The 24538-nt window shown below is 40.3% G+C and overlaps 1 protein-coding gene across 3 annotated transcripts in view; it reads right to left on the reverse strand.

Annotated features, from left to right (window-relative positions):
• The window catches only part of LOC128693337 (ligand of Numb protein X 2), a 581167-nt gene that overhangs the window by 498786 nt on the left and 57843 nt on the right, over positions 1-24538 (reverse strand). The window contains exon 1 of one of the 3 annotated variants that reach the window (XM_070089410.1): positions 14182-14601. The exons of the other annotated variants lie outside the window; for them this stretch is intronic. The gene's annotated coding sequence lies outside the window, so the exon portion shown is untranslated. Of the gene's footprint in view, positions 1-14181; positions 14602-24538 lie in introns of those variants that run through there. 3 annotated transcript variants of the gene reach the window in all.

Consider the following 24538-nt stretch of genomic DNA (forward strand, 5'->3'; position numbering starts at 1 on the left):
TAAGGGATGAAGGAGAAACAGAGGGAATGGATGAAGAGAGAAGGTAGGGGTAAGGGGACTGGTTTTATGGGATGGATTCTTGAATTCATCTCTGGCTGCTCAATGTGTTTCCATCTCAGTTGACTGCTGAGGTTATATCCAGTTAATACTTATTAATAAACACACACATTGTATTTTTTCCTTGTGATATATGTGATCGGCGTGTGCATGTCTGCACAACATGCACATGCATGTTAGTGTCTTTCTTTCATGCTTAACAGTATTTTATTACAAGTAAACTACATTTTTATAATAAACAAAGAAGTAAAATGTTTGTCTGAAGCAAAAACCTCTTTATTGACTCTTGTCTTATCAGGCAAGCTGTTGCTGCCGACTGCCCGAAGACCTACATAACCATCACAGCCTGGATGATCTAGTACTTGGAGTCCAGTTTCCTCTTGAAAACTTCTACTTTAATTCCGGCAATATTTCTGATACTTCTTTTTTATAGCAGATATTTAATATCTCGTATTTTTATTTACCCATTCGACAACTGTAAATACATTATATAGTAAGTAAAACAACCACTGAAAAAATAGTGAACTTCCAAGTGCGTTCGTGATGTCGCACATTATCAAGCGCTTGCAAGTTCACTATTTTTACACAATTGTCGTTTTGCATATTGTGATATCGCTTATCGTGATATTGCATTTCATAGTATGTTTACAAGTATATAAAAATAATTGATACAGGGTTTGACTTTAATTCTATTTTACCACTAACTTTACAAAATTCACTTTCTTTCCATTTTTTATATTCTTTTTGTTTTGGTCCCCAAGTTTTTTCCTTCACTTTTAAAGCTTTCCAGCACCAACTACTGAGCTCTTTATTTTGTTGCCTCCGTTTATTATTTATGAAAAAAAAACTGTCTTGTACCATAGCAATATATATTACAGAAACTGTCATATATTTATTTACACAATTCCTTTGCAACACTTTTTCAATTTTATTTCCTCGACACATCATACCTAGAGGATGTTCCGGGGGGGGGGTCAACGCCCCCGCAGTCCGGTCCATGACCAGGAATGCATGATTTACCACTTTGTAATCAAATCTTGTGTTCATGTAAATCATGGCTCGCTACGAACGTTAACTCGAATTAAACATCATTTCTCAGCGAGTGTTTTTCAATAATATATATTCAGGAACATCATCGTTTGCTTTAGACACGGTCTAGATCTGGTGTCTTGGTACCAGAAACACTCCTGAGAAAATACTAGCACATATTTGTTACAAAATGTTTCGGTCCTGGGACCTTGAGTATTCTCTTCACTCACCGCATATTATATATATATATATATATATATATATATATATATATATATATATATATATATATATATATATATAGGGAGGTACCACCTCTAGAACTATTCTAGGGACCCTCATCCTCAGAGAAAAGAATAAACTTGCTTCAGGGAAAACTCAAGGTTCTCCCTGAAGCTGTTTGAGAATTTTCTCCTTCCATCCCCTATATTTAATTAGTATATATTTTATTTAAAGACAAAATACATTGACAAAACATTCACAAAGATACAATAGAAAGTAAAACAACATAGGTAACTCAGAGCTACATCTCTAATACTTCGTCCAGCTCCCCGGCGGTGGGCCGCCTGCCCAGAATGCTGCAGGCATTTCCTCTCTGGATCGCAACACTGAGTCTCTGGAAGAGGAAGCTGGTCGCCCTGTGGTCCTTTGTTTCTATGATGAGATTTTCACCCAGCTTTATTAGGAACTTTAAGAGCACACTTGCCCCATGCTCCAAGGGTCTCCGACCCTACTGGGATGAAGTTATAGCAAGGGGGAAGGTCTTCATATTTGCGGATCTTCTGGGTCTCCCTGTGGCTGGCCGCTCCACCCCCTTCCACTACGGAGTATGGCAAGTAGGTGTCTGCCAATGTGGCGGCACAGGTGTAGTCCCAGGCAATCTGCTTTCCATCCTTCCAAGGTAGCATAGTGGCTCCATGAGGACGCTTTTGACTTCCGTCAGACCTCTGCACTTGGGGTTCCCGTTGAGCTGGGCAACGGGCTGTGGCGAGGCTTCTCTTTATAATGTCACTGACCTCCTCATGCCTGGCATACTTCCCTTCTGCTGTGTGACACACGAGACCATGAAGTCCGAATTGATCAGCTGTCGCCCTGCCGCAAATACACCTATGTTCGGTGAGGATGGGGGTGGCTAGGCGAAAAGCAACACCAATCCGAATGGCCTGTGGGTCTAGGAACAGCTAACAGGAAATCTCCTGAGTGTGGTGCCTTCACTGCCAGGAGACGAGCTTTGTCCTTTCCTGAGGCGTTGGAGAGCATTGTGTTAGCGATTTTTTCCATGATCGGTTTGTCCCAGTGGGACTGTTTGTGTTCTTTGGGAGGGGCTGGTCTACTGGAGGAATCTGTAAGGGTGTCCCATCGAATCGCTGCTTCAGTAAACCTGGGGTCTTGAGCTCCTACCACGTCTCTCAAGCGTTCGGGAACAATCTAGCCAAGGACTCTAACCTATGATGTTTTGGCCCGCCTCATGGTGAGCGAAAATCACATGACGCTCTAACCCATTATATATATATATATATATATATATATATATATATATATATATATATATATATATATATATATATATATATATATATATTATTATTATTATTATTATTTTTATTATCACACTGGCCGATTCCCACCAAGGCAGGGTGGCCCGAAAAAGAAAAACTTTCACCATCATTCACTCCATCACTGTCTTGCCAGAAGGGTGCTTTACACTACAGTTTTTAAACTGCAACATTAACACCCCTCCTTCAGAGTGCAGGCACTGTACTTCCCATCTCCAGGACTCAAGTCCGGCCTGCCGGTTTCCCTGAACCCCTTCATAAATGTTACTTTGCTCACACTCCAACAGCACGTCAAGTATTAAAAACCATTTGTCTCCATTCACTCCTATCAAACACGCTCATGCATACCTGCTGGAAGTCCAAGCCCCTCGCACACAAAACCTCCTTTACCCCCTCTCTCCAACCTTTCCTAGGCCGACCCCTACCCCGCCTTCCTTCCACTACAGACTGATACACTCTTGAAGTCATTCTGTTTCGCTCCATTCTCTCTACATGTCCGAACCACCTCAACAACCCTTCCTCAGCCCTCTGGACAACAGTTTTGGTAATCCCGCACCTCCTCCTAACTTCCAAACTACGAATTCTCTGCATTATATTCACACCACACATTGCCCTCAGACATGACATCTCCACTGCCTCCAGCCTTCTCCTCGCTGCAACATTCATCACCCATGCTTCACACCCATATAAGAGCGTTGGTAAAACTATACTCTCATACATTCCCCTCTTTGCCTCCAAGGACAAAGTTCTTTGTCTCCACAGACTCCTAAGTGCACCACTCACTCTTTTTCCCTCATCAATTCTATGATTCACCTCATCTTTCATAGACCCATCCGCTGACACGTCCACTCCCAAATATCTGAATACATTCACCTCCTCCATACTCTCTCCCTCCAATCTGATATTCAATCTTTCATCACCTAATCTTTTTGTTATCCTCATAACCTTACTCTTTCCTGTATTCACCTTTAATTTTCTTCTTTTGCACACCCTACCAAATTCATCCACCAATCTCTGCAACTTCTCTTCAGAATCTCCCAAGAGCACAGTGTCATCAGCAAAGAGCAGCTGTGACAACTCCCACTTTGTGTGTGATTCTTTATCTTTTAACTCCACACCTCTTGTCAAGACCCTCGCATTTACTTCTCTTACAACCCCATCTATAAATATATTAAACAACCACGGTGACATCACACATCCTTGTCTAAGGCCTACTTTTACTGGGAAATAATTTCCCTCTTTCCTACATACTCTAACTTGAGCCTCACTATCCTCGTAAAAACTCTTCACTGCTTTCAGTAACCTACCTCCTACACCATACACTTGCAACATCTGCCACATTGCCCCCCTATCCACCCTGTCATACGCCTTTTCCAAATCCATAAATGCCACAAAGACCTCTTTAGCCTTATCTAAATACTGTTCACTTATATGTTTCACTGTAAACACCTGGTCCACACACCCCCTACCTTTCCTAAAGCCTCCTTGTTCATCTGCTATCCTATTCTCCGTCTTACTCTTAATTCTTTCAATAATAACTCTACCATACACTTTACCAGGTATACTCAGCAGACTTATCCCCCTATAATTTTTGCACTCTCTTTTATCCCCTTTGCCTTTATACAAAGGAACTATGCATGCTCTCTGCCAATCCCTAGGTACCTTACCCTCTTCCATACATTTATTAAATAATTGCACCAACCACTCCAAAACTATATCCCCACCTGCTTTTAACATTTCTATCTTTATCCCATCAATCCCGGCTGCCTTACCCCCTTTCATTTTACCTACTGCCTCACGAACTTCCCCCACACTCACAACTGGCTCTTCCTCACTCCTACAAGATGTTATTCCTCCTTGCCCTATACACGAAATCACAGCTTCCCTATCTTCATCAACATTTAACAATTCCTCAAAATATTCCCTCCATCTTCCCAATACCTCTAACTCTCCATTTAATAACTCTCCTCTCCTATTTTTAACTGACAAATCCATTTGTTCTCTAGGCTTTCTTAACTTGTTAATCTCACTCCAAAACTTTTTCTTATTTTCAACAAAATTTGTTGATAACATCTCACCCACTCTCTCATTTGCTCTCTTTTTACATTGCTTCACCACTCTCTTAACCTCTCTCTTTTTCTCCATATACTCTTCCCTCCTTGCATCACTTCTACTTTGTAAAAACTTCTCATATGCTAACTTTTTCTCCCTTACTACTCTCTTTACATCATCATTCCACCAATCGCTCCTCTTCCCTCCCGCACCCACTTTCCTGTAACCACAAACTTCTGCTGAACACTCCAACACTACATTTTTAAACCTACCCCATACCTCTTCGACCCCATTGCCTATGCTCTCATTAGCCCATCTATCCTCCAATAGCTGTTTATATCTTACCCTAACTGCCTCCTCTTTTAGTTTATAAACCTTCACCTCTCTCTTCCCTGATGCTTCTATTCTCCTTGTATCCCATCTACCTTTTACTCTCAGTGTAGCTACAACTAGAAAGTGATCTGATATATCTGTGGCCCCTCTATAAACATGTACATCCTGAAGTCTACTCAACAGTCTTTTATCTACCAATACATAATCCAACAAACTACTGTCATTTCGCCCTACATCATATCTTGTATACTTATTTATCCTCTTTTTCTTAAAATATGTATTACCTATAACTAAACCCCTTTCTATACAAAGTTCAATCAAAGGGCTCCCATTATCATTTACACCTGGCACCCCAAACTTACCTACCACACCCTCTCTAAAAGTTTCTCCTACTTTAGCATTCAGGTCCCCTACCACAATTACTCTCTCACTTGGTTCAAAGGCTCCTATACATTCACTTAACATCTCCCAAAATCTCTCTCTCTCCTCTGCATTCCTCTCTTCTCCAGGTGCATACACGCTTATTATGACCCACTTCTCACATCCAACCTTTACTTTAATCCACATAATTCTTGAATTTACACATTCATATTCTCTTTTCTCCTTCCATAACTGATCATTTAACATTACTGCTACCCCTTCCTTTGCTCTAACTCTCTCAGATACTCCAGATTTAATCCCATTTATTTCCCCCCACTGAAACTCTCCTACCCCCTTCAGCTTTGTTTCGCTTAGGGCCAGGACATCCAACTTCTTTTCATTCATAACATCAGCAATCATCTGTTTCTTGTCATCCGCACTACATCCACGCACATTTAAGCATCCCAGTTTTATAAAGTTTTTCTTCTTCTCTTTTTTAGTAAGTGTCTACAGGAGAAGGGGTTACTAGCCCATTGCTCCCGGCATTTTAGTCGCCTCATACGACACGCATGGCTTACGGAGGAAAGATTCTTTTCCACTTCCCCATGGACAATAGAAGAAATAAAGAAGAACAAGAACTATTTAGAAAAAGGAGAAAAACCTAGATGTATGTATATATATATGCATGTGCGCGTCTGTGAAGTGTGACCAAAGTGTTAGTAGGAGTAGCAAGATATCCCTGTTATCTAGCGTGTTTATGAGACAGAAAAAGAAACCAGCAATCCTACCATCATGCAAAACAGTTACAGGTTTCTGTTTCACAGTCATCTGGCAGGACGGTAGTACTTCCCTGGGTGGTTGCTGTCTACCAACCTACTATATATATAGTAAATTATCATTGTCATCTGTGTATGTTAGAAGTGATCAATGTCTCAGGACCGAAACGTTTTCTAAAAAATATGTCCTAGTGTTTGTTCACGTGTCTTTCTAAACAATTTGTCGGCATCTATTACCAAGGTTTATACCTTCTTGGTACCACTCACTAGAGTTACCCGTTTAAGATCCCATCAATCCCAGCTGCTTTATCCTCTTTTATTCTACCCACAACCTCACGTACCTCTCCCACACTCGCATCTGGCTCTTCCTCACTCCTAAAAAATGTTATACCTCCCTGGACAATCACAGCTTCCCTAGATGTTTGACTATGCTAGTTTTTGAGTGGTTAATTTATTTTATTCCCGGTAGCCATCCCGTACTTGTGTGAATACACAGGAATATTCAAAGGTGCAGCAACTAGGTCCCGATTTATAACGGTATATTTCGATGAAATTAAAGTCTTGTCTGACAGCACTGTTATAAGCAAATTCAGGATATCTACCATAACTTTCTGGTATCTTTTCATTAATACGATATCTTGACATGCACTTAGTGCCCGGTGGCTGAAGCTCTCGCTTCACACACGGAGGGCCCGGGTTCAATTCCCGGCGGGTGAAAACATTTCGACGCGCTTCATTACACCTGTTGTCCTGTTCACCTAGCAGTAAATAGGTACCTGGGTGTTAGTCGACTGGTGTGGGTCGCATCCTTGGGGACAAGATTGAGGACCCCAATGGAAATAAGTTAGTCTTCGATGACGCACTGACTTTCTTGGGTTATCCTGGGTGGCTAACCCTCCGGGGTTAAAAATCCGAAGAAAATCTTATCTTCTTTATTTCTATTTTTTTTTTTCAGAAAGGTTATTTGGTTTATTAAAAATCCTTAAACTACACAGGGTCATTAAAACTGCACGTAACCTGTTCACTACCAGCCAAGGGCGCTTATAACAGGAAATATATGTACTAGACTCTAGACACACAACCTTGCAACTTCACGGAGGAGAGGGTTAAGCAAATGACTAAGCTTTACTACACACTTTACTTTTAGTTTGATCTTTGTCTGTGTACACGCCAGGCTGCCAGATGTACTTTTAACCAAGCCTGTACCTGGCAACTACAATATGTTTTTTAAACTTGTTTACACACACAAAAATTCATTACAGTACGAAATTTATTCAACTGTTCTTCGTCCGAGCCTCATTTCTAATACAATTTCTCGTAGGTAAAAATCCCTATCATTAAACTGGCTGTCATAGCTGGTGTCTACCTGATGGTTCACGGGATAATCACCCCAACGACTGAGTCTGGAACTAGCCCACCTGGGAGTAGTTTGAGGGATTTTAGGCCTTCCCAAAAATTTGGGTGTTGGAAGTGGGGTAGTGAAACCTCTGCATATATCTCATATCTGCAATTTAGATAATTCGTCTTTATTACAGAGTATTGTAAAAAAACAATATTTATATAAAATGACGCTCCATATATCAAGTAATTTTCCGTGAAGTATACGGAAAATGAACGTGTATTATTCCCTGTAAGCGAACGCGTTTTGTTCCTGTCAGGCAGTGGCCAGGACAGTAGCAGATGAGTTTTTTTTTTTTTATTATCCGGTACTCTCCCGGCCCGGGTCTTTTCCAAGAGTGGTGACCCCGGCCTTGGCTCCCTATCTGGGGAGTGTCTCGAGACCTAAGTCTCCCATGGGAGGAGGTACAAGCACCACCTCATCTTTGGGACCAAGTGTCCCCCGGCCTAACCACAGTCCCCGCCCTCACGGGGCTCGCAGGGAGAAGCTAGGCCTCTGGTCTGCCATGGGGATGGCATCCCCATGGCAGACCAGAGGCCATCCCCACGAGCCCCAATGGGGCTCGTGGGGATGGCAGTCTTGTGAGCTGCAAGTGATAGCAAGCTCAGGCCTCTTGTGTTTAGTTCAATACCAGACGGGTGGTCACGGGGTGACGTCATCACGTTTGGGCGGTAGTTTGAGTATGTAATTTTGATAAGTTTTTTAATGTATTCAATTTTGTGTATTTTCTGGTGCTCTCATGTTTATTTGTAAAGCCCTAGTATGCAAAGGCCTGTGTTTTGGAGAGTATTTAACGTTTCCACTGTTGGCTATGTAGCCTGCAGAAAGGTGGGGTGTCACGGAGCCTCTCTGTTCATGTTGTTAACTTATTAGTAGCAGTGTGCTAGTGAGCTAATGTGAACTGGTGTGTGGTGCTTTTTTGGAGTAGATTGTAAGTTGTATGTAAGTTAGTATTATATATATTTTTTTGTATAGGTGAGCTTTTGTGTCCTTCCTTATATAACGTTAATTATTTACACTCATGCTTAATTTGTATGAGTACATGCTGGCCCAAGGTTTGCTGTGTTTTCAGAGTAATTTTACAGCCCCTAGACAGCAGTGTAAGCAGCCTTGGGAGCCAGGAACATTTTATTTAAGTTACGACAACAAAGTCGAAACAGAGATGTTGGTGTACATCATTAGTCCAGTCTTAAGGAGTATGATCATTACCTTGGCAGAATTTTTTTCTAAAGATTATCCCGTAGCTCTATCGCTAGCGCACGCAGCTCACACACTCAAGTCCGGGAGTCGATTCCCGGTATGGCTGGAAAACATTAAGACGTGTTTCCTTAAGATACATGCTGTCCAATGTTCACCCATCAGTAAAATGAGTACCTGGGGGTTAATCGACCTAATCTGTTCGAAATGCTCAGCATAACAAGGAGCTTCGTATGTCGTTGATGTCAGCTACAATTTATGCATATCTGTTGGAAGCAAATTTAAGATATCTGCTTAATACGTCTGATTTAATATACAAATAACCCGCACACAGGAGAGTGAAACTTTTGACGACGTTTCGGTCCGACTCGGACCAGTCTGTACTGTGCCAGGTATCTTATTTTCATTAATACGGCACCCTGACATATCACATAGATTATACTATCTCTATATTCCTCAATAAGTGGACAATCAAGCACATTTCAAGAAACTGAACATAAGGCTATCCACATTGCATTTAGTTTCAAGATCATATGTGCGTGAGCCAAACTGCAAGAAGTACTTGCAACTAAACTTAAGCATGGGTACTACATCAATTTGTTTTGAGTTATAGCTCTACTCTTCAGGTATGTGTATTAGTGGTCATGTCATGTGTATCCCTCATCATGTCATGTACCTCCTAAATCATGCCAAGTGTATCCGGGCCATGCCATGTGCACCCCGGGTCATGTCTCACACAGCCGGAGCCCCACATGGCACCACTGTTTATACTGCTAAGCCAAGAACATAACCAACCAGGAGTCTCAAGCTGCTGAAGGTGGGTACACCTGGATCCCTGCTGACAGCATGCTCACCTGGGTCCAGACCTCCCCCCCCCCACCACCACCACTCGCACGGCACGAGACCTACATCACTGCCAACAAGAACAACGTCTTGCTCGATGTAGAGCGAAAGTAAAGATTTTTATGTAACTGGTGTTTTCCTATTCATACTGAACTTTTTTTAATATAGACTAAAGATGCTATCCCACTTGGGCTCATTTAAAAGCCCTATCTAAGGTATACCACCACCCCTTAGGATCCCACCCACAACAGTCGACTTTAACCCACGTACCTACTCACTCCTAGGTGTACAGGAGCAACAGGGGTAAGGAAACATGTTGAAGAATGAGACATTTGTGAAGCATTTGTGAGTCTTTATTGAGGAAACGTTTCACCAGCCAGTGGTTTCTTCAGTCCAATACTGAGAAAAAGGTGAAGGATGAGGAGAATGAAGTAATCAGTCCTTCAGCCTGGAGTCGATATGTTCAGTCCATCAGTCTTGATAATCAAAACTGTACACATCTAATGAGCGACTGATTACCTCATTCTCCTCGTTTTTCACCGTTCTTCTCTGTATTGGACTGAAGAAGCCACTGACTGGCGAAACGTTTCCTCAATAAAGATTCCCAAATGTTATATAAGTGTCTCATTCTTCAACTCGTGGAATGAATGTGACAACGCCATAGATAAGGATGAATTTTGAGAAGTTTTTTTTCTTTGCTAGACTTCTAAAAACTACACTGCATTAACGCCATTATTAGTCATTTAAAAACCTTTGACCTATTAAAATTTTATTTAAAATTTCTGATCTCTTATCGCGAAGTTCACAAAGATCTTCGGACAAATAACTGTCACTTTTTTTTTCCTTGGGACAAACCACCAGATGTGAATTAACCCCTATTATATTCATTATGAAATATGCCTACAGGAGGTAGGTAAGTGATAATTTTAAAAGACACGTTCATCAGGGAAAACTTGTTTTGCGACGTTTCACCCACTGTGGCTGAAACTCCATAAAATGAAGGCTCAACTGTTAAGGATCTTGGAAATTATGCTTAGAGGAACACGTTCGCAAAAATTTCCACTGCAGAATAGTAGTTTTAGAAATGGTTATAGAACACGTATGTGACTGTGTCCATACTTACAACGGCACTATATGATTATCATCATTTACAAAAAAGAAAAGGACAATAAAAACAACGTTCACTCAAGCTCTGCTTTAAATGCTATGAATTATAAAATATTACAGTACTGTATGAGTTATAACTGGTATGAGATTTTTTACAACACATAACAAAATACTGGTTCTCTTGCCTTTGTGTGTGATTAGTTGATGATCCAGATTAGTCCGAAACGTCGTTATAAGTTTCTTTCTCCTGTGTGAGTTATTTATGTATTGTTAATTTTTTTTCTTCTCTACAAGTATCCTAGACACTCTGCCCTCATATTCCTAATAGCAACTCCAGCTCTACTAAACAAAACTTGTGAAACTCCCATTATTACTGAAGCAATAGTAGACGGCTTGGCGATATTCTCATCGCCTTCCTAATGGCACCAGAGGAAAACTTGTAACAGTGAACTGAAGTCCTTGAACATTCCTGATTGTACGCCATCATAACACGCGTCTGATTCGCGTAATGAGTAACAACTTGGTCACAGGAAAAGCCATGAATTTATTTTAAAATTCAAAGGCAATGTAATATGTTTGATTATCCACTTATTGAGGGATATAAAGATAGTACAATAGTTTATAAAACATGTCAAGGTTATCTTATTATTGAAAATAAGATACCAGAACTTTTGAGCAAGTATCCTAAATTTTCTTACAACAGTTATTTTAAATATGTATACAAATGTACTCCTGGTAACCTTTTATGGGCCTAGTTTGTATCCATGTTTTTATGTTACTGCCCATTGCATGGATATGGACCGCGTTCGGTTGTAAAATCTAAATATAATCCCAACATCAGTCTCTCAGCCCAGAGTAACAAATTTCACTAGCTAAAGTACGAAACCCATCATACGTAATGGAACAGAATAGGGGCAACACAGCTAGCTTTAGTTCTCATTCTGTAACTCTCAACCAGAATAACAGCACACTACGGGTGCTTCGACGACGTAACTCATACAGAATGCTGTAGCCGTGCACAGCGGATATTCCTACCGTGTAACTCGTCAAGAATTCTACAGCCACACACTTCACATGTTTACAGTGCAGCTGCGGGAACAGAACACTGTAGCCTCATACTGTGTATGTATCCATTTTTTTAACACACTCTTTATAACGCATTTTTCCTTACATACAGTCACGCGCTAAAAAATAGTAATTTATTTAAAGCATTCTAATGTTATGTGTACAAGATTGTTATTAATGCTAAAACCAGTGAATCAAGAATACAAATAAATTTTTAACCAATAAGTGTATGCAGGGTGTAACCGGTACTAGTGTGATGCCTGGTACCAGTGTGGGAGTCAGGAGGCGTGAACAACCAGGTACCAGTAGCGTCCTGGTACCAGTGTGGGAGTCAGGAGGAGTGAGCAACCAGGTACCAGTAGCGTCCTGGTACCAGTGTGGGAGTCAGGAGTGAACAACCAGGTACCAGTAGCGTCCTGGTACCAGTGTGGGAGTCAGAAGGAGTGAGCAACCAGGTACCAGTAGCGTCCTGGTACCAGTGTGGGAGTCAGGAGTGAACAACCAGGTACCAGTAACGTCCTGGTACCAGTGTGGGAGTCAGAGGGCATGAACAAGGATAATATCTCCACCAAACCAGTGAATAATAACAACGTAATAACCAATTTTTAAATAAAGAGATAAAACAATTCAGAAGAGAATTACGTTAACACACCAAAAGAATACTAATGACGTATCAAGATAATGAAATTTAACCTGGTGTGAGCTGCAACATGTACAAAACGTGTTACCGCTTGTGACACGGATGTAACTGGTTTCGAAGATCCTTTTACTCTTGTATTTATTTCAACCTCCTCTCATGAGCAAACGGATCTCTATTTACAACTTACAGAACGTGCGGAAAGCCACGTTTCCTTCATCAGAGTAGGTCGTTGGTTTTACGACATAATCTGATGAAGCAATTTCTATTTCTCGGCCAGTGATCCAAGGAAGCATTTCGCTCATGTAAAATGGAAACCTTTTTGCTGGCGGATTTTTAGTAACGCGCTGACCCACTCAGTGTTTTGGCCACTTGACAAAGACCTTACGGCTTACAGATTCACATCGTAAAAATTTATTACAAATATTATTATCTTCCTTTTCAATATTAAAAAAAAAAAGGTTTATCCTGATAAATTTACATTAGTCTAACAGAAAATAAAGTATATAGATAACTCGATTAAGACGGGAATTGTAGAAAAGTAGTAGACGATTCTTTTCACACACACTCAAGCTTTTAAAAGAGCATACTTTCCTTTGGAGGACACACGCTGCACGTTTTTACCAGTGACAAGCGCTGCACTTGACTACACACACTTAGCAGGCGTCGCCTTGGAATAATTGGCTAATTTATTGGATTTAAAATGCTCTAGAATCCATTGATTATTAAGCATTTTGAACACAAAATGGTGTTGATATTATCAATTGTCTTTCATAATCAACTTCCTACAATATTTACCATTAAACTATCACATTACATAAATTCGTAAATTCGTATCACATTACATAATTCCGTAATTAGTTTTAAATTATAGGACAAAAGTTAAATTATAGATATTACAAATATAAACTACAGGAAGATAGGGAAGGAGAAGTTATTTTCAAGAGTGATACAAAGAAAGTAACTTACTTAGCTCCAGTTCCTGAGATCAGGAACCCTTTACTAAAGACACAGGAGCTCCTGGCAAGGTTGCCTGTCACATTAATTAAATGTTGAGGCGGAGATCATAACTTCGAATAAGACGGGTTCTAGGCAACATTGTGTCTTAATTCTTTCAGTTCCTGCAGCAGCAGCAGCTGCTGCTGCTGCTGCTGCTGCGGCGTGAAGACTGCCGGCAACACAGCATCACTCGTACCAAACTTGTCAAATGTAAGTAAGGTACCTTTCTTCTTCTGGCTGCCTGTGATGCAAACTCTTGAGTGTTTCCAAGCAACTGCATACACAAGCGAACATAACGGTATACAATACCGACAAGTTGATAAATGAGACACATGTGCAACAGTTAGGTATCTTTATTCAGAAACGTTTCGCCTACACAGTAGGCTTCTTCAGTCAAGTACTGAGAAGGCAGCAGAAGCAGCAGTAGTAGTTTTGAGGTGGTCAGTCCCGGACTGACCACCTCAAACTACTACTGCTGCTTCTGCTGCCTCTGTACTTGACTGAAGAAGCCTACTGTGTAGGCGAAACGTTTCTGAATAAAGATACCTAACTGTTGCACATGTCTTACTTATCATACACAAGCGCTCAGCAAAAGATTTTAGCGTACAAAGTTTTGAGAACACAACAAGCAGCACTAATACAAATGTAAAATACACATATCCATCAACACAGGACATAAAACACACTAAAGAGCGTGAATACAGCCAAGACTTTGCGTCTTCAATATCTTTAGCTAAGTGTGGCCGTAAACTTGCTTCAGTATATACTCACCTCACTAGAAAATGATGTGCCACAGTATATACATTATGAGTAGCAGAGCAAAGATGACCAAGTAATTGTTGGCCATGGCACGCTGCTCTGTCCCCTTCTCCAGCATTTTGACTGAGGTCGCGTATGAGGCGAGAACACCAAGCTTAAAAAAGTTATGGAGGAGCTTGAGGAGTAGCAGCGAATGTGGCGCTACTCCAAAGGTTTGGAAGAAGCGAAGGCACAAGTATAATGCGGAAGACTGTAAACAACGCAAGACGGAAGGGCAAGGATCACTACAAGATGACTGAGGCACACAGCCAGTAGGCACGAAAGGGAAAGAATAGTCACGATGCCAGACACCGGAGAACCACCGCAGAGGAAGTCACCAACAAGAGTGGCCAGGAAGCAGCAGTCCGGCAAGCACATGACTTCAACCACTATACCCCTGCCCAGGTGTACCTGGGCAGGGGTATAGTTGGGGGCACAGGTGGGGAGGAACCAGGAGCAGCAAGAGACTGATAAAAAATGTAGAGAGAACGGAGTTGGAAGAGAGTGGGAACTGGGAGTGACGTGGATAGCTTCAGTCAAGCAGAGCAGCGCACACGCAGATTTGAAGAGAAGTGTAAATGCATAAATAGGCAAACGAAGGTTGGAGCCAGAACACTATCGCCCTCCCTACTCCCTCCCTTCCTCACCTCCAAGACTATGCGAGGCGAAAAACTATTTTTGATCTTCGTTTGTGACGTACGTAAATATATGGCAGAAAATTTTCACTGGTGCTGGCATTCGTGATGGCAAAGAGTTTGACATGTATCCAAGTTACATAAACATCGTTTATGTATGCAAGCGTTATTGATGGACGTAAACACTGACTCGAGTATCAGTGAGTCATATTAATGGTCTATGCTGAAAACAAAAATGGTTCAGGGGTGAGGCTCCTCAAACAAGCCTGCTTCAGCAGCATAAGAAAACCTTATATCACTACTGCATCAATGAACTACAGGACGTCCAGTATGGTAGTCAGTCACTATCAACAATTATCATGAACAAATGTAAATATAGAAACATATATGAAGATGAAACTTTAGTAGACACAACAACGAATATTCTGTATGACGTGCCTACCACAATCAGATCTTTCATATATGAAATGGGTTGCGATACTTACACGTGTTCATGGGATGCTTGACAACGTAAGTGACTGCTACACTGTGGGCCAAGGATCGGAGGCCTCGCATTACATAACACATACAAACCTGAATACTGTTTTATCAACATTCAAATTTGGCTGTGGATCTCTTCTAGCTCAGAATCCAGACGAGAACTTCGGATATTGAATGTGTTCCTGAGCTTGCCCTTAACACTGCTACATTCAAATGACTGAGAAAGAAACTGTTAGTTCTGGGATCTGGAATCCAATTCCTCGAGGAAAAACTGGCGTAACTAACGTTGCATTCATTCATGTAGGTTCGCCGGTACTTCCGGCCCGGGTCTTCTCCAGATGGCGACCCGGCGTCTAACGTTGCAAGAATACAGAATAACACTCACTTTCCAGGAAAGTGAGTGTTAGATATGTACGTCACCGTAGTTCAATAATGTGTTCATAATTGATGTTTGCTGACGATAGCAGTGGTATACTTGGAGTATACCTGAAAAGTGTTTCGGGGGTCAACGCCCCAGCAGCCCGCTCTATGACAAGGGAGATCCGGAAGAGAAACTGCCATAGCTGGAGGAATTTGGAAGGATTTGCACAAAAAAAAGTAAAGAGCAAGGTGATTAGAACATAAAGACCACTGCAACAGTCTTACTGACCCATGCTAGGCAGGTCCAATTCTCCTACCGGCTTAAGCCAATGCCTTAACCTAGTCAAGTCAGTCACATTCACTTAAGGAAGGAGCACGGCATCTGACCTAGTAGCAAAAGCTAGTCAGGTCTAACTCACACCCACTCATATATTTATCCAACCTATTTTTAAAACTACACAACGTCTTAGATTCTATGACGGTAACTCGAGAGTGTGTTCCACTCATCCACAACTATTACCAAACCAGTGCTTTCCTATATCCTTCCTGAATCTGAATTTTTCCAACTTAAAACCATTGTTGCGAGTCCTATGCTAAATATTTTTAGCACGCTATTTACACCCCCTTTATTAATTCCTGTTTTTCATTTATACACTTCAATCATATCCTCCCTAATTCAACGCCTCTCTAGAGTGCAGATTCAGGGCCCTCAGTCTGTCCTCATAGGGAACATTTCTGATACATGGGATCAACTTTGTCATCCTCTTTTGTACGTTTTCCAGAGCATTTATATCCATTCTGTAATACGGTGACCAAAACTGTGCAGCATAGTCTAAACGAGGCCTAACCAAGGATATACAGAGTTGAAGAACAACCTGATGACTTCTATTATTTATACTTCCCGATATGAAGTCAAGGATTTTGTTAGCTTTAATGCGAACACTTACGCACTGTTGTCTTGGTTTTAGATTACTGCTAACCAGAACTCCTAAATCCTTTTCGCAATCAGTAATATTAAGATCTACATTATTCAGTTTATATGTGGCATGGTTATTTTCCTGTCCAACATTTAGAACTTTGCATTTGTCTAAATTAAACTGTATTTGCCACTCTCTGACCACTGCATCAGCCTATTCACATCCTGGAGTGCTCTAATGTCCTCACTAGAATGAATTAGACGGCCTATTTTGGTGTCATCAGCAAATCTGCTTATGTCACTATTTATTCCCTAATGTAATATGTCGTTTTTGTAAATTGTGAACAACAAGGGGCCCAACACTGACCCCTGTGGAACACCGCTTGTGACGTGCCCCAATTCTGATTTCTTCCCATTTATGCAAACTCTCTGCTGCCCATTTGTCAACCATGCCTCTACCCATGAAAAAAATTTCTCCTCTTATTCCGTGTGCCTTAAGTTTCCTCAACAGCCTCTGATGTGGAACTCTATCGAAAGCCTTAGTGAAGTCCATATACACAATATCATATTCAATACCATGATCTACCTCAAATACCTTAGTGAAGAAAGTTAATAAATTCTTAAGACAGGAACGCCCGTTTGTAAAACATGCTGAGATTCATTAATCAATTTATGCCTTTTAAGATGGCTACGAATTGCTTCGGCAATTATTGATTCCATAAATTTCCCAACTACGGAGGTAAGGCTTATTGGTCTACAGATCGAAGCTAAGAACCTGTCACCTGCCTTGTAAATGGGTATTACATTTGCCATTTTCCACTTGTCTGGCACTATGCCAGTCTGTAGTGATGTATTGAAAAGATTAGCCAAAGGTATACTAAGTTCCCCTTTACATTCCTTTAACACCCTCGCAAACAGCTCAGCAGGGCCTGGGGATTTATTAGGTTTTAATTTCTCTATTTGTCTGAGGACCAAGTCACCAGTTATCGCAATAGTGCATAGTTTATTATCGTCCAGTTCTACATAATTATTTCTGGAATTTCGCTAGTATCTTCCTGAGTAAAAACTGAGAGGAAGTAGGTATTGAAAAGTTCACACATTTCCTTATCACTGTCAGTGATCTGACCCGAGTTCCTCTTAAGTGGGCCTATCTTGTCCATAATCTTACTCCTGTATACTTGAAAGAACCCTTTTGGGTTAGTCTTCGAATCCCTTGCGACTTTAGCCTCATAATCCCTTTTTACTTTTCTTATTCCTTTTTTATATCTAATTGAATATATTGATTTCCTAATTGCCCATCCCCTATATGCTCTGAAACACGTCATATTGGCAACCAACACTGCCTACCTGACCCATAGTCAGGTCATCCAATTTAGCCCACCCAGGTAATTTCTCAGTCCCGTGAAGTCGGCCAAGCGGAAATCTGGGACCGAGACTTGATTTCAGTTATCTGGGTAATTCCATGATATATTGAAACTAAGTGATTTGTGATCGCTTTCCCCAAGCTCATCATTAACCTCAAGATTACTAACTAGAGATTCTTTGTTGGCAAGAACCAAGTCAAGCAGGTTGTTTTCTCTAGTTGGTTCTGTTACAGTTTTAAAAAGCTATCTTGAACCGTATCAAGAAAGTCACTAGACTCAAGATTTCCTGTCACATTGCTCCAATCAATTAAAGTTTAATTCTCCCGTTAACACAACATTTTCATATCTAGATGCCTTATTAATTTCGTCTCACAGCAGCCTACCGCACTCCTTTTCAAGGTTTGGGAACCTATAAATCACACCCAAAATTAATTTTTCACGACCTTCAAGAAACTAGCCAAACCGATTGTGTCCGATGTTTCTAATCTTACATCTTGTCTAACAATTTAAATTATCTCTTAATATACATCGCCACCCCACCAACCTTCCTGTTGACCCTATCAGTGTGGAATATGTTATAACCCTGTATGTTGCATTCAGAAAACATTTCTCTATCTTTCAAGCTGAACCGGGTCTCTGTTGTATCAATAATATGCACCTGAACATACTACTGGAATGAAAAAAGTTCGTTAACCGGGGGTCCACTGTATCTATATTACCTGCGCTTGCAAGCAATCTTAGCTCATCTGTTATTTAAGTAAGAAATGTGAGGCTTGGAAGACTAGACCAGATTTGTTGAAGTATGGAGGAAATGAATGCATTTAGGTACTTGATAGTGGATGTCAATTCCATGTTCGGTAGAATAACTGAACGAGTCAAGACAACCGCGGGACTTTTAAACAGTTGATAACTTGAAATCCGACTGAAGTATAAATGCCGCTTAGAGGAAAACGTGTCTGCCAGGGTGATATGTCAGAACATAACGCGTCCAAACGCGCTTATAAACTACTGGGACAACACCTCAAATTCTGCGTTTTAGTATATTATAATATTTAACGAAGTTCACCCTTGAAAGCTGACTATCCACACTAAGGGATGAAGGAGAAAGATGAGGATGCGGTCCACTACATGTTTCACGTTCTTTTGAAAATAAAACAAAGGCCTCGCTGTATTAATGTTAAAACAAAATCAGATAATGGTCTGAGAAAATATAAGCAATACTGTAAAACTTATGGTAAATTTAGCCTTTAAATGGCCGTATATAAGTTTTGCACATAAACGTAGATAAACGCTTTACAGCATGAAGATAAGTGGTTCAGAGAACCAACACACTAATAAATTAAAGACATGTGGAACACTTGGGTATCTTTATTATGAAAACGTTTCGCCACACAGTGGCTTCATCAGTCCAATACAAAGAAGAATGGGGAACATCAGAAGGAATTTGAGGTATTCAGTCCCTCATCCTGGAGACTATGTAATAAGTCCATCAATCTTGAGTGTTAGACTTACACCACACCGGTAGGAAGATGTACGAGCCAACAAGTGGACGACACACACAATAACTTATTATAAAATGTATCGCTAAAGGCTTATGTTTTATTTTTTTACCCACTTGGTTTGTTTCATCCTACGTGTCCAGACACTACAGCACCAGGGAGAACTTATGCACATGATACACTACTGACAACTTGAAAATGCTTCACCTGTGCAAAATGGTGCTACAGTAAATAGGTTTAAGAGGCACGTAAGCTCCCCCGTCTTCTAATAACATGTTCATTTTTCCACTATAATCTACATTGTTCATAATTACTATCGCATTTGATTTGTGTTTCGTAAGGTGAAGTCCAGGATCTTTCCTTAATTCATGGTATAACTTAACGAATCTTTGAGAACAACTGTGTTGTAGATGTCTGAGCAACACATCTGTCCTCAGACCTCTGCAACACAATTGTCCTCAGGCCTCTGCAACACAATTGTCCTCAGGCCTCTGCAACACAATTGTCCTCAGGCCTCTGCAACACAATTGTCCTCAGGCCTCTGCAACACAATTGTCCTCAGGCCTCTGCAACACAATTGTCCTCAGGCCTCTGCAACACAATTGTCCTCAGGCCTCTGCAACACAATTGTCCTCAGGCCTCTGCAACACAATTGTTCTCAGGCCTCTGCAACAATTGTCCTCAGGCCTCTGCAACACAATTGTCCTCAGGCCTCTGCAACACAATTGTCCTCAGGCCTCTGCAACACAATTATCCTCAGACCTCTGCAACACAATTGTCCTCAGACCTCTGCAACACAATTGTCCTCAGACCTCTGCAACACAATTGTCCTCAGGCCTCTGCAACACAATTGTCCTCAGGCCTCTGCAACACAATTGTCCTCAGGCCTCTGCAACACAATTATCCTCAGACCTCTGCAACACAATTGTCCTCAGGCCTCTGCAACACAATTGTCCTCAGGCCTCTGCAACACAATTGTCCTCAGGCCTCTGCAACACAATTGTCCTCAGGCCTCTGCAACACAATTGTCCTCAGGCCTCTGCAACACAATTGTCCTCAGGCCTCTGCAACACAATTGTCCTCAGGCCTCTGCAACACAATTGTCCTCAGGCCTCTGCAACACAATTGTCCTCAGGCCTCTGCAACACAATTGTCCTCAGGCCTCTGCAACACAATTGTCCTCAGGCCTCTGAAACACAATTGTCCTCAGGCCTCTGAAACACAATTGTTCTCAGGCCTCTGAAACACAATTGTCCTCAGGCCTCTGAAACACAATTGTCCTCAGGCCTCTGAAACACAATTGTCCTCAGGCCTCTGAAACAAAATTATCAAAGATGTGTTAAGTTATATCATGAATTAAGTAAAGATCCTGGACTTCACCTTACAAAACAGACAAAGTAAATGCGATAGTAATTATGAACAAGGTAGATTATAGTGGAAAAATGAACATGTTATTAGAAGACGCAGAAACTTACGTGCCCCTGAAACACTTTTACTTACATACATATGTAACAAGATCACAGTAAATAGGTGATATCACAATACGCAAATCAACTACTGTGAAAATATAGTGAACTTCCAAGTGCTTTCCTGATTTCTCATGACGGGTGTAATGTCGTATGTGAAGTGATATCTCAGCCTTATAAACCTTCTGTTATTTTACAGGTCCTTGATAATGTGAGAAATCACGAAATACCTTGGAAGTTCAGTTTTTTTTTTTTCAAAATGGTTGTTTTGCATACATATATATGTCGTGTCTAATAAGCCGAATTAGTCAATTAGGCCGAACTCCCTTAAAAACTGGAATTTTCCAAAATTTTCTTTTACAGAGTTGTAGACATCATATTCATTGAAAATGACATTGTATATTTTTTTTACTTTTGAACCTAACTTAAAAACCTCACTTAACCTAACCTATAGTTGTTTTCTTTTATCAAATTCTTCTAAATATATCACAGACCAGTTTTAATATATTTAAGATTACTTAAATCAATGAAATAAAAAACTAATGTTCAGACTGATTTTCGCAGATTAATGGCAGAAATTTTTTGTCCCCACTGCTTATTCGGCAAAAAAAATTCTTACTTTTTAAGCACGAATGTGAACGTTCTTCTAGAGCGTCAGCTCTAATAACAAGAATATGAACGTTCTAGAGTGTCAGCTCTAATAAGAATATGAACGCTCTTCTAGAATGTCAGCTCTAATAACAAGAATATTAACGTTCTTCTAGAATGTCAGCTCTAATAACAAGAATATGAGCGTTCTTCTAGAGTGTCAGCTCTAATAACAAGAATATGAACGTTCTTCTAGAGTGTCAGCTCTAATAACAAGAATATGAACGTTCTTCTAGAGTGTCAGCTCTAATAACAAGAATATGTACGTTCTTCTAGAGTGTCAGCTCTAATAACAAGAATATGAACATTCTTCTAGAATGTCAGCTCTAATAACAAGAATATGAACGTTCTTCTAGAATGTCAGCTCTAATAACAAGAATATTAACGTTCTTCTAGAGTGTCACCTCTAATAACAAGAATATTAACGTTCTTCTAGAGTGTCAGCTCTAATAACAAGAATATGAGCGTTCTTCTAGAGTGTCAGCTCTAATAACAAGAATATGAACGCTCTTCTAGAGTGTCACCTCTAATAACAAGAATATGAACGTTCTTCTAGTGTCAGCTCTAATAAGAATATGAACGTTCTAGAGTGTCAGCTTTAATAACAAGAATATGAACGTTCTTCTAGAATGTCAGCTCTAATAACAAGAATATGAGCGTTCTTCTAGTGTCAGCTCTAATAACAAGAATATGAACGTTCTTCTAGAGTGTTAGCTCGAATAACAAGAATATGAACGTTCTTCTAGAGTGTCAGCTCTAATAACAAGAATATGAACGTTCTTCTAGAGTGTCAGCTCTAATAACAAGAATATGAACGTTCTTCTAGAATGTCAGCTCTAATAACAAGAATATGAACGTTCTAGTGTCAGCTCTAATAACAAGAATATGAACATTCTTCTAGTGTCAGCTCTAATAACAAGAATATGAACGTTCTTCTAGAGTGTCAGCTCAATAACAAGAGTATGAACTTTCTTCTAGAGAGTGTCAGCTCTAATAACAATAGTAGAAACGTTCTTCTAGTGTCAGCTCAATAACAAGAGTATGAACGTTCTTCTAGTGTGTCAGCTCAATAACAAGAATATAACGTTCTTCTAGAAAGTGTCAGCTCAACAAGAGTATGAACGTTCCTCTAGAGTGTGTCAGCTCTAATAACAAGAGTATGAACGTTCCTCTAGAGTGTGTCAGCTCTAATCATGGTAAACATTCTTCCACCCCCCACCCACCCCGGCTGCCCCCCACACCTTTAATTTACGTCATTACACGAAGTCAGTCTTGTTTAAATTATGGTTAATTTAGTGCCAATCCACATTTAAACACGGACTGTGATCAAGAATGTATGCAAGCTCAGTCCCGACCTTCCTTCCTCCTCCCCCAGTCTCTCTTCTCCATCTTTTTCTCCTTTCCTCCATTCCCCTCTATCCCTCTCTCTCTCTGCGTGTTTTTTTTTTTTACATTAAAGCGGTGTAGTCAATTTCTTAAGGTGAACAAAATATATATACAAAATTGTGTATCACTCGGTGTATACACAATATCAAAAGACAACAACAACAAGGATAAGAATGAGAAACAATGTCAGGTGGAAGAAGTGCCCACAGCGCAGGACACACAACAAGCAGCTCATCTCCCTCAAACACCATTCCACAGGAGCTTAAATTTATGAAATATAAACGTATTAACCCTTAAACTGTCCAAACGTAGATCTACATTTTTTCAACATTTGAATGTAAAAAAAATAGATCTTTTTGTTTTTTTACATTTGAAAACGTGTAAAAAAACGTAGATCTACTTTTGGAGCACTACGCATGTGAACATAAATCTGTTTGGACAGTTTAAGGGTTAAGGAACAAAGTAAAGCCACGATGAGTTGGACACTAATATATTAGAACTCATTACCCAGACTGGATAAGAACTTTGGGAATAAAGGGAATATATATTAGTTCGATGGAAAGTTGGATAAATCCTGATGTTTTCTTAGCTGATAATGAACCTCTGAGGTGCCTAAAGTGATCATCCAGCAAGTGCCAATTTGTCACTCTTGAGGAATTTGAGGAATTCAGGATGGCTGCCAAGGTAGTCGCTGATCGTCCATGGATACTGAGAAACATAGATCAACGTGGATATTGAATGTTTTCACTAAATTTATTGCTATGTTTTTTAGGTGAGGGAAGTCACATTTTGCATAATTTCGTGCTGAAAGGTATGTTGGTAAGATTTCATATACGGTAAATCAATAACTAAGATGGCTGCCATCTTTTATATAAGGTAGTGATTACAAGCAGTGAGACACTTTTCCAGTATTCTTTGCATCAGTCTGGGGATGGACAGTACACAAGAGAACATTTATAGTTTAGTAAAACAAAGTTATTTTGGGTCAGATTCAAAGAACGTTAACCAAACATTGTATCATGTACCTACCAATGCCATTCCAATGAGTAATGCATTATGATTAAGAACAATTATTATTCATTGGTAACCAGGGCAATATAAGAGACGATTTTTACTAATACACTATTAATCATCCTAGTCCAATAACCTCTGTAAATAATGGTACAGAAAATATCTGTACTTGCAATTAAGACTATCTCTTCTAATGCCACAGCACTGGCATAAAAACAAGACGATGATTAGACTACAAGCTATCGCCTGACACCCTAATATTAAATCTTTCTTCTAACGTTAAACTATTAACTAAGATACTAATGAACCAAGTCCTCCATAATGTCATCTCTCTCACCTTCATCATCATCATTAGCTTCCTGCCCCACATCATCCAGTACAAATTGTCAGATACTCGAATTATGCAAAACATTGACCAAGAAAGATGAACTGCCTATCCACGCCTATAAGCATGGACTGACACCGTAATACTTGCAGTAGATCAATTTTACTGGATCTAGGGTTGAAAGTTCCTCATCCAGAACAGCCCTCCATATGCATGGCACAGGTCTTCTTCACATTTCTA

The sequence above is a fragment of the Cherax quadricarinatus genome, chromosome 28 (assembly GCF_038502225.1).
Source record: "Cherax quadricarinatus isolate ZL_2023a chromosome 28, ASM3850222v1, whole genome shotgun sequence".
NCBI lineage: Eukaryota > Metazoa > Arthropoda > Malacostraca > Decapoda > Parastacidae > Cherax > Cherax quadricarinatus.